The following is a 12,678-nucleotide window of genomic DNA, read 5'->3' as shown; positions in this document are numbered from 1 at the left end:
CTCAGGATATGGATGGTGGCTAATGGGAGTGAGGGGTCTGATGGGAGCCTTTCTCCTCTAATCTGCCTTGGAAGGTTAATTCCGCAACCTTTCATTCCACGCTACTAGTAAGTTCTTTTTAAATGGGAGGCAATTCACATTTGTCCGACAGAGGGCGCTCAATGGAAGATTTGGAGAGACCTGAGTCGGTCTCTCTCTCTCTCTCTCTCTCTCTCTCTCTCTCTCTCTCGGTCTCCCCCCCCCCCCCCCCCCCCCCCCCCCCGCCCCAAACACACACACCAAACCATTCTGGATCTGACTTCAAATTCTGTCTAGGATCTGACCACTTCTCCACACCTCCTGTGCCACAGCTCTAGCTCGAGTCCCCTTTATTTTCTCAGCTGGATTACTGCGCAGACCTAACACTTGCTTGCCTTGCTTTTACTTGTTTATTTACCATCTAATCTCATCTACCCAGAAGCCAGAGAGATCCTTTCAAGATACAGCAAGTCCCTGAATAATGTCCTTTCCTTATCATGCAGATGAGTTGCGTAGGAACTTAACTCTTGCTTATATCAATTAGCCTATGGTAAAATCGATTCGGTTATATATCATTCAGTCACAAAACCTGCTCAGGACGTTAAGTGAAGAGCTGCTGTATAAGTACACCAAATCACTCCTCTGCTCAGAATTCTGCCATTGGTCTCAGAGAAAAGCAAGGTCCCTTAAACTCCACCCCACCCCCCCCCCCCCTTGGTCCTCGGTTGCTCGTCTGACCTGTCCTACAACTCTCTGCTCACCTTTCCATATTCTTGCTCTTCCCCTTTAAATCCACTCCCTAGTTTCTTTCATATATTTGCTCAAATCTTGCCTTTCCAATGAGGTCCGCTCTGGCCTCCCTATTTAAAATTGCAACTAGGTCTTCCCTGCTCTCCCCAAACTTCTTACTGGGCTCTGTGATTTCCGCCATAGTACTTAGCATCTTCTGACCACTTTTCTATTTTGACTATAACAAACAAATGCAAATTTGTTTGTTTACTGTTTATCATCCTTCTCCCTCCTACATTTAAGCTCCTTAAGGCAGGGAGCAGAGATCTTTGCCTATTTTTTTCACAGTGTTTAGAACAGTATCTGGCCCAGAGAAGTTCAATCAATACCTGTGAATGGATGAGTCAATATCCTCATTCCAACAGCTAAGAGCTTTCAGTTTTCTAATCATTGCTCTAAACTTCATTCTCGGGTGTGGAGGCGGTATCCAGAACCAGAGAATCTGACGGCACAATTCTGCAGGGTTCAAGGCTAATTCTTTTTTTTTTTATTAAATATATTTTATTGATTTTTTACAGAGAGGAAGAGAGAGGGATAGAGAGTTAGAAACATGGATGAGAGAGAAACATCGATCAGCTGCCTCTTGCACACCCCCTACTGGGGATGTGCCTGCAACCAAGGTACATGCCCTTGACCGGAATCGAACCTGGGACCCTTGAGTCCGCAGGCTGACGCTCTATCCACTGAGCCAAACCGGTTTCTGCTCAAGGCTAATTCTTGATCTGGACTGTGAAAATCTCAGAGAGGTCGCCCTTGGTTTTACCACTTTGGTTACCTGGGCCAGTGGTCGGCAAAGTCGTTAGTCAACAGAGCCAAATATCAACAGTACAACGATTGAAATTTCTTTTGAGAGCCAAATGTTTTAAACTTAAACTTCTTCTAACGCCACTTCTTCAAAATAGACTCGCCCAGGCCGTGGTATTTTGTGGAAAAGCCACACTCAAGGGGCCAAAGAGCCGCATGTGGCTCACGAGCCGCAGTTTGCCGACCACGGACCTGGACCATTGATAGATAACAGCTGATCTGTCTGGCTGCAGCTTACTTACCATCCAGGTGATCTTGGACAAGTTGATTAACGTCTCTGTGTTTCCATTTCTTATACAAGACTATTTAGCAGATTAAACGAATTAATATTTATCAAGTATGTAGAACACTGCTTGGCACATAGTAAGGGTCACAGAAGCATTTGCTTTTCTTTTTTTAGATATATTTTATTGATTTTTCCGCAGAGAGGAAGGGAGAGGGATAGAGAGTCAGAAACATCGATGAGAGAGAAATATCAACCAGCTGCCTCCTGCACACCCCCCACTGGGGATATACCCACAGCCAAGGTACATGCCCTTGATCGGAACCGAACCCGGGACCCTTGAGTCCAAAGGCCGACGCTCTATCCACTGAGCCAAACCGGTTAGGGCGCATTTGTTTTTCTTTAACTAAATATGTTAAGCTGTGGCTTAACTTTCATAAAATCCCAAACTTTGCACCTTATACAGTGGGTAGCCTAGATGTAACAGGATTTCTCCCCCTCCTCCTCCTCCTCCTCCTCCTCCTCCTCCTCCTCCTCCTCCTCCTCCTTCTTAAATTCCCAACTGATTTTTTTCCCCTCCCCTGAGAGCATTACTTCCTAGAGCACCTCTGTGGATTCGATGTCCTTACCAATAATCATGTTTTCCTCTTCTTCCTTCTTAATCATCTGTTTTGAGCCCGGCGTTCCTTCTCCACAGTGTTATGTGTGTCAGCAGCCGGGAACTCGAGCCCAGCCCCGGGGCAGAACCTGAGTGAGTCACGGTGATTTCATTTTCCCTGCCGCTGACTGGTTCGGTAGTGGTCAGGTGTCCTCCACTGGATTCACTAGAGCACAGCCTGAGACAGGGATGCTTGTGCAAGTGGTTGATGGACAGGCTGTCCTCAGGAAATGAGGGGCAGCAGGGAAAAGAGAAGCAAGGATACGGTCTCACTTGGAGATCAGCTTCAATCTGAGCCTGTGGGGAGCTCTGGAGGGTGTCTTTGTTTTGGCATGGAAGGCCCACATCCCAGAACACCCCCTGGTCCCAGGCCAACTGAGATGGTTGGGCCCTCTACACAGAACCCAAGTTTGGTCAATGATACATGAAGGGAATCCTGCCAGGGGGTTTCCAAGAAAGAGACACAACAGGGATAAATAATTAGGTTTCTCTCTCTGGACGTTGTGTGGATTGATGCTCGGAACTGCTGCACTTGCTGGGTGGCCATGACAGGAGAGAGTCTTCAGGCAGCGCTGACACGGGGGTGTGGGTGGGTGGGGGGTAGTGACTAGCAGCTACTCCACCTGGAAGTCTAGGCAGAGGGTGAACTGGCTGTCTCAGCAGAACACCCTGGTGAAATATGGGCCTGTCTTCCCTTCACAAAACACACTCGAGGCAACCATGAATGAAGGAGCTCAGAAGAGCTGTGGAGTGTGAAAAAAGGGACAGTAATTTTATTTCCCATGTTCCACTGCGTCATACAAGGGAGGGGACTCCCGTCGTAGGCCTTAGAAAGGAGGTGTTTAATGTGGACTCTCCCTCTCACCCAGCTTTGTCTGTCTCCTCAGTCCTCCCCCCTCGCCCCTCTTAGAGGCTCTCAGGACAGTGCACCCCGGCCTCTTCTTGAGGAACTTCACCCCTTGCCTAAAGAAAGGAGACTCCGTTCTTGTTAGTCCTGTGGCAGACAACGTCAGTGCCCCCCCCCCCCCCCCAGCCCCATCCCTTCCACGTGCTCTGTTCCCTTTTAGGCCTGCCTTACACACAGGTGGTCTGTATGTCAAGTACCTGCAGCTTCCCACCTGGGGCATACTGTGCTGCTGAAGCATGCTTGGCCTCCTTGGGGCAGGCCAGGAGCGGGCAATGTTGGGAGTTGGGAATTAACAGCTCTGGGGATAGCCCTCAACCGATGATGGGTAGGATTTGGTGGATGAATACCCCAGCTTTCTCACTCCTGGTTAGGGCAACTCTGAGGTGGATTCTATACAGGATGGAACCCCAGCTGCCTACAGCAGTCATCTGCTCATTAACACTTCCCGTGTTGGCTTCCTTCCCTCACTTCCTCGCTTAGTTGTTTTTAATACTTTGCTATTAAGGTCATTTCTTTCTCATGAAGCAGTAGGAGGGGAGCAGCCCAGGGCTTTTAGGGTGTCTCTGCCATCCTCAACGTGTGGCTTCCATCTCTGTGTCTAGGCCACATCTCAATCAGCAGGAAGGGAGGATGTGAAGAGAACAAGCTACTTTCTCTTTTCTGAAGATGCAATCCAGAAGTTGTGCATGCGCACCTCACTGTTGCTCACCTCCCCTTAAGCCAGAACTTAGTCACGTGGCCACACCTCGCTGCAAGGAGGGTCATAAAATCTGGTCTCTGGCTGGACTACCAACTTATCCTACTAAAGCTTAAGGGCGGGGTTTCCAGGACACGGGAAGAAAGGGAGAGTGGGTAGTATGGGGTGGTGCTTCAGGGGGTAATTAGAACTCTCTGTCCCAGTGTCTGCATGAATCATAACAAAGGACGTTTATTGAGTGGTTATTATGTGGACACCCTGTTCCATACACTTGGCATGTGTAAGGCGTTTAATCTACAGTTATGTCTGAGATAGGTTCTATGCCATTGTTTTAGAAAGGAACCTGGGGCGGAGAGCAGTCAATTAATTTTGCCCAGAACCTCATAGGCAGTAAGTGATGGAGCCAGGACCATCTGATCCTAGAATCAGTACTCTTTTTTTAAAAAAAAAAAATGTTTTATTGATTTTTTACAGAGAGGAAGGGAGAGGGAAAGAGAGTTAGAAACATCGATGAGAGAGAAACATCGATCAGCTGCCTCCTGTACACCTCCTACCGGGGATGTGCCCGCAACCAAGGTACATGCCCTTGACCGGAATCGAACCTGGGACCCTTGAGTCCGCAGGCCGACGCTCTATCCACTGAGCCAAACCGGTTAGGGTTAGAATCAGTGCTCTTAGTCACTATTTTATTCTGCTTCGAAGCCATACGTAGGTATTGTGAGATTTATTTTTTTTTGCACTCTCGGACCAGAACTTTATTTCCCTTAACGCATACATCGGCTGTTCAGCTTTCAGACATGTCACGCTCATGCACTTTCCTAGGAATTGTAATGCCTGCCAGTAAAGCACTGCCTTCCCCACAGCTGCACTGTGGCCTTGTGGACCAGTCACCTTCCCCCCTGGCACGACCTGGCCTTCCCCGTTGGCCTCTTAACAACCCCCCATTATGTCAATCACTTCACTGCGGCTCAGGTCCTTGCTACTTGAAAGAACCCCAAACTCACCCCCTTGTATGTGAGGCGGGGAGTTTACTTTTGTCTTGTGCATGTTGATGAAGAGGTTTAAGCAGGGGGAAGTAAGAACAGATTCTCTCACGATCTAGAAGCTTCCTTAGGTAGCACCGGGGCGGGGCAAGTAGGAGGTGGGAGGGAGGAGAAATAAGGAGGTCAATGCCAGATCTTAACCTAGCCCCGGCAGTGGGGACGGAGAGAGGTTCCTCCCTCTTGTTTGGCCCAGGAGCCCGGCCAGAGCGTCACGTTCTTATTTTTCCAATGCTAGTTTCCTCTCCATCTGGCCCCACCTGCCTCTCTAGGTGGGTCTTGTACTGTTCCAGACTATGCACGCTCCAGCTACACCACAGCTCTCACTGGCCCCCCAACAAGCCTGCACTTCTACAGTCATTGCCTTTGCTCATGCGGTTCCCTGTGCCTGGAATGTCTTTCCTCTCCAGCGCTGCCTAGCAAACTCTTACTCCTCCTTCAAGGCCCAAGTTAAATATCACTTCCCCTGTGATGCCTACTCTTACGGCCCCAGACTTATTCCCATTCCCGCGGTGCTCCCACAGAACTTAGTACACACGTCTATTACCATAGGCATCGCACGGAATTGTGATCATGTGTTGATGTGTTTGCAGTGGCCATGACAAAATGGTGACTTCCCAGAGACAGGAATGAGCTTTATTCTCTTCCTGTTACCCTCTGTTCCCAGAGCACGGACATGGTGCCTGGTATAAGCAGACGCTCAGTAAATGTCAATGAGTGGTGGGGTTGATCTCAGCCTGATAGAAGAGGGGGCTCCTCACCTGCACCTTCTTGGAGCAACCTCTAGAGGGCAGTCTCGCATCACGCCCGTTTTTTCTCTAGCCTCTGCCCAGTCGCTTTTCTCCCCTAGGCAGCTTGATAGATAGATAGATAGATAGATAGATGATAGATAGATAGATAGATAGATGATAGATAATATATACGATGTATAGATAAATTAATAGAGATAGAGATAGGCAGGTAGAGATAGATATAGATAGGGCATGGTCCGGATGGGCTCCAGGACTTGGGAATCTAACCTACTAGAGGCACTGCCGGCCCACCCCTTAGACAGAGGCTCAGGGTCTAGGAAGTATGGTTGAAACTACTAGCTTCAAAATGAAAACAGGAAATTGCAAAATGGAAATTTACAAATATTTAAATAAATGGCTATAAAACAAAAGGTCAGCCAATCAACTGCAACTCCACTTGTACACAGTTTACGCGTAATTTCATTTCACGTGGGATAGGAATGCATCTTACTATTTTTGATATGATGTGGGCAGTCCTAAAGGGCCCTTATGCCCTGGGAAAGGCCTTGGGAGGGAGTAAGGAGTGGAGTGTTACGTGAACCCCAGTCTGTCCGCCAGAGGGCTCAGGGCGCTTGCCCACTGAGTCAGAGGCTGCTGAGGTCCAGTTTCCCCTCTTCCTGCTGAGGGCTCCAGAGCTAAGCCCACGAAGATAATGGTCAGTAACAAGGATTGCCCTCAACCAGTGGTTGGCAAACTCATTAGTCAACAGAGCGGCAAACCGTGGCTCACGAGCCGCATGTGGCTGGCGAGCCACAGTTTGCCGACCACTGAGCTAGGGCAAGGCCTCTTATTTTAAAAGGAGATATTAAAGAGCAGATAGGGAACAACAACAAAAACAGCCCTATTGTTCAGCCTGCATTTAGGTTTCCAGAGACTGGAGTTGGCTACAGGAAGAATTTCCTGACAATGAAGGGTGTGAAGCCTGAGCAAATAGTAAAAGCGCCTCCTCAGTTTCCTCCCAGGAGCATTTTCATCTCAGGGGTGGTCATTTCCGAAGGCCCCGCCTGGAGGAGATGCCCTGGTGACGGGTGATGGGCAGGTGGGTCTGTTTGGCTTCCTGAATCCATGACAGTTGATAAACAGATGCTGTTTGGCATTACCTACGGTTTGCCAGCAGGAGATGGAGCCCCTGCCTTGCCAAGGTGCCCATTTACAGTATAACTAACTATTTCCTGGACCGGAGTCAATTTCTGTTTAAGCCCCTACCTAAACCTCTCTACTGCTTAACATTAACAGTTGCTTCTCTTTGGCTGAGAGGGAGCTGAGCTGAAAAAACCCTTGGAAAGAAGAAAGAAAGGAAGGGAGGGGTGAGGTGGCAGGGCTGAGCCCCCCCCTCCCCCACGTCTCCCCCACGGAGGATTGGCCAGGATCTGGGCCTGAATGTCCCTAGGCCTCTTTAGGAGGATTTATCCTGACTTGATGGTAAGCTGGAAAGCCTGGCTACTAGCAAATAGTTACTGAGCCTGACCAGTGTTGCTCAGTGGTTGAGCACCGACCTATGAACCAGGAGGTCACGGTTCGATTCCCTGTCAGGGCACATACCCAGGTTGTGGGCTCTATCACCGGTGAGGGGCATGCAGGAGGCAGCTAATCGATGATTCTCTCTCATCATTGCTATTTCCCTCTACCCTCTCCCTTCCTCTCTGAAATCAATTTAAAAAATATATATAAAGAGTTACTGAGCATCAGCTGAAGGGATGGCAAATAGCGAGGGAGCTGCCCCCTCCCCGCCCCCAAACAGTTCTTATTTATTCAGGGAAAATTTCAGAGTCTTTGTCATTTGCAGAGAATTTCCTGGACTGTGAACTTTATTGCAGGGAGGACAGAATGGCTGGGAGACAGGAAGTTAGGCCCCACCCCCACCCTCCCATCCCCCACAGCAGGGTTTGCTGTTTCCCCAACAGCAGGGTGGGAAACCTAAATCCAGGTGCAGCCTGGCCTCCTGCGGCTGCGAGCCTTCCTCCAGTCCTCATCCTCACCGAGCCTTGGCTCCCTCCTCTACAAAAGGGGACGGCAATAGCGTTTATAGGAAACGCTCCATGTATGTTGGGTTTAAATAATGTAATGCATGATGACTCCTGGAGCCAGAGATTTGCAATGAGGTCAAGGAACAGAGAACAGAGTCTGTCCCTGTTCCTGGGAGCTGATCAGAGGCACAAGACAGGCACCCATCAAAAGAAAAAGAAATGCAATTGGAAAATGCCTTTCCCAGCCAAGGGCGGGGAGCAGAAGCACGAAGACTGAAAACAAATTCTAGCTCCTCTTTGCAGTATATTTGGTCACATGTTTGCACTGGCTTTCCCTCCCCCGTCTATTCTGAGATGCTGTTCAAATGAAGGTGTGTCCCCAGGGCTCCCACAGGCTGACTAACAGGAAGCAACTGCCAGGAAGCACAGCGTGGCCAGCCGGATATTTGGTCAGACGTGTGCAGGGCCCACTGGCCGATGCCAGGGAATTGACCATTTAATTACAAAAGCACGGAGGACATTGTAATTAGGGACTAGATGGTGCTGCTCGAAGATTAGGCAGGAATAATCGAATTCAGCACAAGGCAGCCAATTCACTCTCCACAGTGCTTCTACACCTAGAACCACAGGGACTATTCTGGAATACAAATCTGATTTCTCCACTCCCCTGTTAAGAAATCTCAAAAGCACCCTAACCCGTTTGGCTCAGTGGATAGAGCGTCGGCCTGCAGACTCAAGGGTCCCGGGTTCGATTCTGGTCAAGGGCATGTACCTTGGTTGCAGGCACATACCCAGTAGGGAGTGTGCAGGAGGCAGCTGATCGATGTTTCTCTCTCATCGATGTTTCTAGCTCTCTATCCCTCTCCTTTCCTCTCTGTAAAAAAAATCAATAAAATATATTAAAAAAAAAAAAAAAGAAATCTCAAAAGCTCGTTATTACCTACAGTAGGGCCAAGTCCAGATCATTCCTCCGAACGGAATACAAGGCTCTTCCCAGACTGGCTTTCCCGCCTCCTCTCTCATTGTGCCCCAGTGGGAACACCCTGCTCTCATCATGTGGGTGGGGGTAATTTTCTCAACTCGACATGCTCTTTTGAAGCTCCTGTTCTTTCTTAATTAAATTTCAAATTTTGAGATAATTGTAGATTCATATGCAGTTGTAAGTAGTACAGAGATTCCGTGTACCCTTTATTGCGTTTCCCCCAGTATCTTGTAAAACTTTATTACAATATCACAACTAGGATATTGACATTGGTGCAATCCAGCAGATTTCCCATTTCACTGGTTCTCACCCGTGTGTACTGTGGAGTTTATCGTGTGCAGGTTTGTGTAGCCACCAGCACAGCGGAGATACAGTTATATCAGAAGGACCTTTGGGTAGCCCTTCATACCACACCCATCTCTCTTCTCCCTCTCCTTGCCTTGTCTTAACCCCTAGCAACCACTAGCCTATTCTCCATTTCTATAATTGTGGAATTCTAAGAGTGTTAAGCACAATATTTAGTATGTAATTTAAAGTGTTTTTTTAAAAAATAGATTTTTATGATTTCAGAGAGGAAGGGAGGGAGAGAGAGATAGAAACATCAATGATGGGAGAGAGTCATTGATCAGATGCCTCCTGCATGTTCCACACTGGGGATCAAGCCTACAACCCAGGCATGTGTCCTGACTGGGAATTAAACTGTGACCTCCTCGTTCATAGGTCGATGTTCAACCACTAAGCTGGGCTTATCTGTCATTTCTATTTCTCAACCTCTTCCAAAGCACACCCTTATAAGACATCATTAACTTGGGCTTTGATTAGAACTTAATTAACCATTAGGTCTCATAGCTCTATGTCCTCAGTTTGCAAGAAGACTTCCCTTATCCTTGTGTCCTTAAATTGCTTTGTGGGTGACTATCTCTTTTCTCCATATTAGGAGACCCCCTGAAAACTGAGACTCTCTACCCCAGCAGTGTGAGTTCCCCTTAGGGGAGAGAGAATGTCTTCATTAATCTTGTAGATCCTTCAAAGGAAAAACTTGTCTTCTATTTTTGTAATCCTGACCCTATACTAGTTCTGCACACTATGGGTGCCCAATAAATGTGGATTGACTGAATAAACAATAGACTTGATTCCCTGGAGTGTCATATTCTTTCTTTCCACAGTGAGAAAGTAATAACATTAGACAGAGCAGGCTGGATCTCTTAATATGATTACCTGGGATTTGTGGGCCGGTGGCTCTTTCCCCCAAGCTTATTGGATACATTCATCTTCACAGAATAGATATTCCTAGAGACCACTAACGCTGCTGGCCACTAATTGCCCTGACCCTGTTAATCACAACGGAAGCTGCTGTCTCCAGCCCGAGACAGGGGAGACCCCAACACTGTTGTGGCAGTGAGTTGAACTGAGATGAGTGTACTCTAACCAAGTTCAACTGTTGAGTTTGCTCTGTGCCATATGTTATTTAAGACACCCTACCGTGAGCCAATGTATGACCTTAGCAAGTGTTTTTTTTAAACCTTTTAAATAATATAACAACTTGAGATATAATTCACATAGCATACAATTCTCCCATTTGAAGTGTAAATTCAGTGGTTTTTAGTACATTCACAGAGTTGTGCAACCATCTCCACAATACATTTTAGAACATTTTCTTTATCTCCCAGAGAAACTCCATACCCATTAGCAGTCATTCTCCATTTCCCCCAACCCCCAGCCCTAGGAAAACACTTATCTATTTTGTTTCTATAGACTATTTGCCTATTCTGGGCATTTCATAAATATGGAATCATATAGTATGTATGTTTTCATGGATGACTTCTTTCACTTAGCATGTTTTCAAGGTTCATCCATATTGTGACATATATCCATACTTCATTCTTTTTTATTGCCAAATAATATCCCATTGTATGGATATACCATTTTTATTTACCCATTCACCAAATGATGAACATTTAGGTTGCTTCCACTTTTAGCAGGTCATTTGTTTCAACTTATTCATCTATAAAATATGAAATACATTCTAAACTATAAAGCACTATATGCATGTAAAGACATTATTTTCATATTTATACTAGTGCACATTGAAAGGAAATTAATTAGAAGGTGGCCGGCGGAGCAGGACTGGGCAAGACGGGGCCAGACACGCCCTGGAGCCAACCTCCCGAGGTCCCTCCCCAGCCCGCCGCACCTAGGGTCAACGGTGTCTGCAGAGTGAGCGGGGTCCCTCCGGCAGGTGGGGTCCCTCAGCCTGGCCTGTGGGGATCAGGCCGAAACCTGCTCTCTGACATCCTCTGAGGGGTCCCAGAGTGCAAGAGGGCACTCTGTAAAGTTGCTGTCATACAGGGTGTGGAATGCAAACCAGATTCGGGACCAACAGTGCCCCAGCAATATAACCCATGGCGGAAGGTGGAAGCGTGTGGCCCCACGATGAATCGGGCTCCCTCCTCTCTGGTTTGGGGGTGTGTCACCTGAGAACCACCGCTGCCAAGTCACTGCAGCTTGGCAGCTCCTGTGCTGAGCGTCTGCCCTCTGGTGGTCAGTGTGCATCATAGCGACCAGTCAGACGGGTGGAGGGACACTTAGCATATTAGCCTCTTATATAAATAGATGATAACTAAGGGGAGCACTGGGGCCAGTGTGACTTCTCTGAGCGTGTGGTCTATTATTGGGTATCTCAGGGGAATTAGGTGAGTATCTCTTTGGGTTTGATCTCTATGTTAAGTCCATTTTGCTTTTTTCCTAGGTAATGGACTGTATCACTTAGCCCTAGCCTATCATCTCATTAATATTTGTTGCTAGGAGACCAGGTTAGAGTATGCTTAGCTCAGTGTAATCCTTGCCAATGTAGAAAATCACTCGACTCAGGAGAATATTTAAACATTAAGGCAGTTTCATTTCATCCCAATTTTAAGCAAGAACAGGGACAAGGGCTGAAGCTACAGGAGTTCTTAAGGGCCTACGTTTACCAAATATCTTGCCAGCTCTCCCTTTTCTGATTTTAGGTTAGCTTTCCTTCACCACTCACACACACATGTGCCAGGGTGACTTTTTCCCACTGCCCATCAAGTAAATGTGTTAAAGTAATATTAAAATATTTTAATATTAGACCAAGAGAAAATAAATTAGGAAAAAAACCTTGTTGCTATAGAAGAAATTGTCTTCTACGTAAGTACAAAGATTGTAAAATCTAATTTAGACATAAATACTATTTTGCTCCTATAACGTCGTATTTTTTTTTTTTTTTTGGCAGGTACTTTACAGCTATAAAATGTGTGGGTGCCAGATAGTGTAGAGGGGAAAGGCTGGGGTGAGGAGTGGATTATAGAAGATTGTTTCCTTTACCACTAATAGCTGCCTGGAGTATAATTCCCCTTCAAAGCTTTGGTAAGAGCAGCTGGGGACAATGAACAGTGGTTAAGATGTTTTGTTTTACATCCAGCAAAAAGGAGCATTAACACCTCAACTGGCTTTTTAAGGAAGCCTTTGGAAGGGCTCCTGCTGCTGTTGACAATCACAGTAACCCTCAGGATGGTGGCAGGGCAAAGTGGTGGGTAATTCACCAGAAGATGGTACTCAGTGATTTGGATTCTGTGCACGACTGCTCCTCTCCATTCACATGTTTAATTAAGAGCTGATGAGTATAAAATAAATGAAACTGCAGTTCTTCACTGGAACTATCAGGAAGGAAGGGTATCTGCTAGAAAAACTGCATCATTTCCCCATTACACGTCTATTCTAGAGTTAGTCTTTTTAAAATATATTTCTAATTGATTTTTTAGAGAGAGGAAGAGGGAGA

This window comes from Cnephaeus nilssonii (assembly GCF_951640355.1).
Source record: "Cnephaeus nilssonii genome assembly, chromosome: 19".
Lineage (NCBI taxonomy): Eukaryota > Metazoa > Chordata > Mammalia > Chiroptera > Vespertilionidae > Cnephaeus > Cnephaeus nilssonii.
This window is presented reverse-complemented; position numbering follows the sequence as displayed.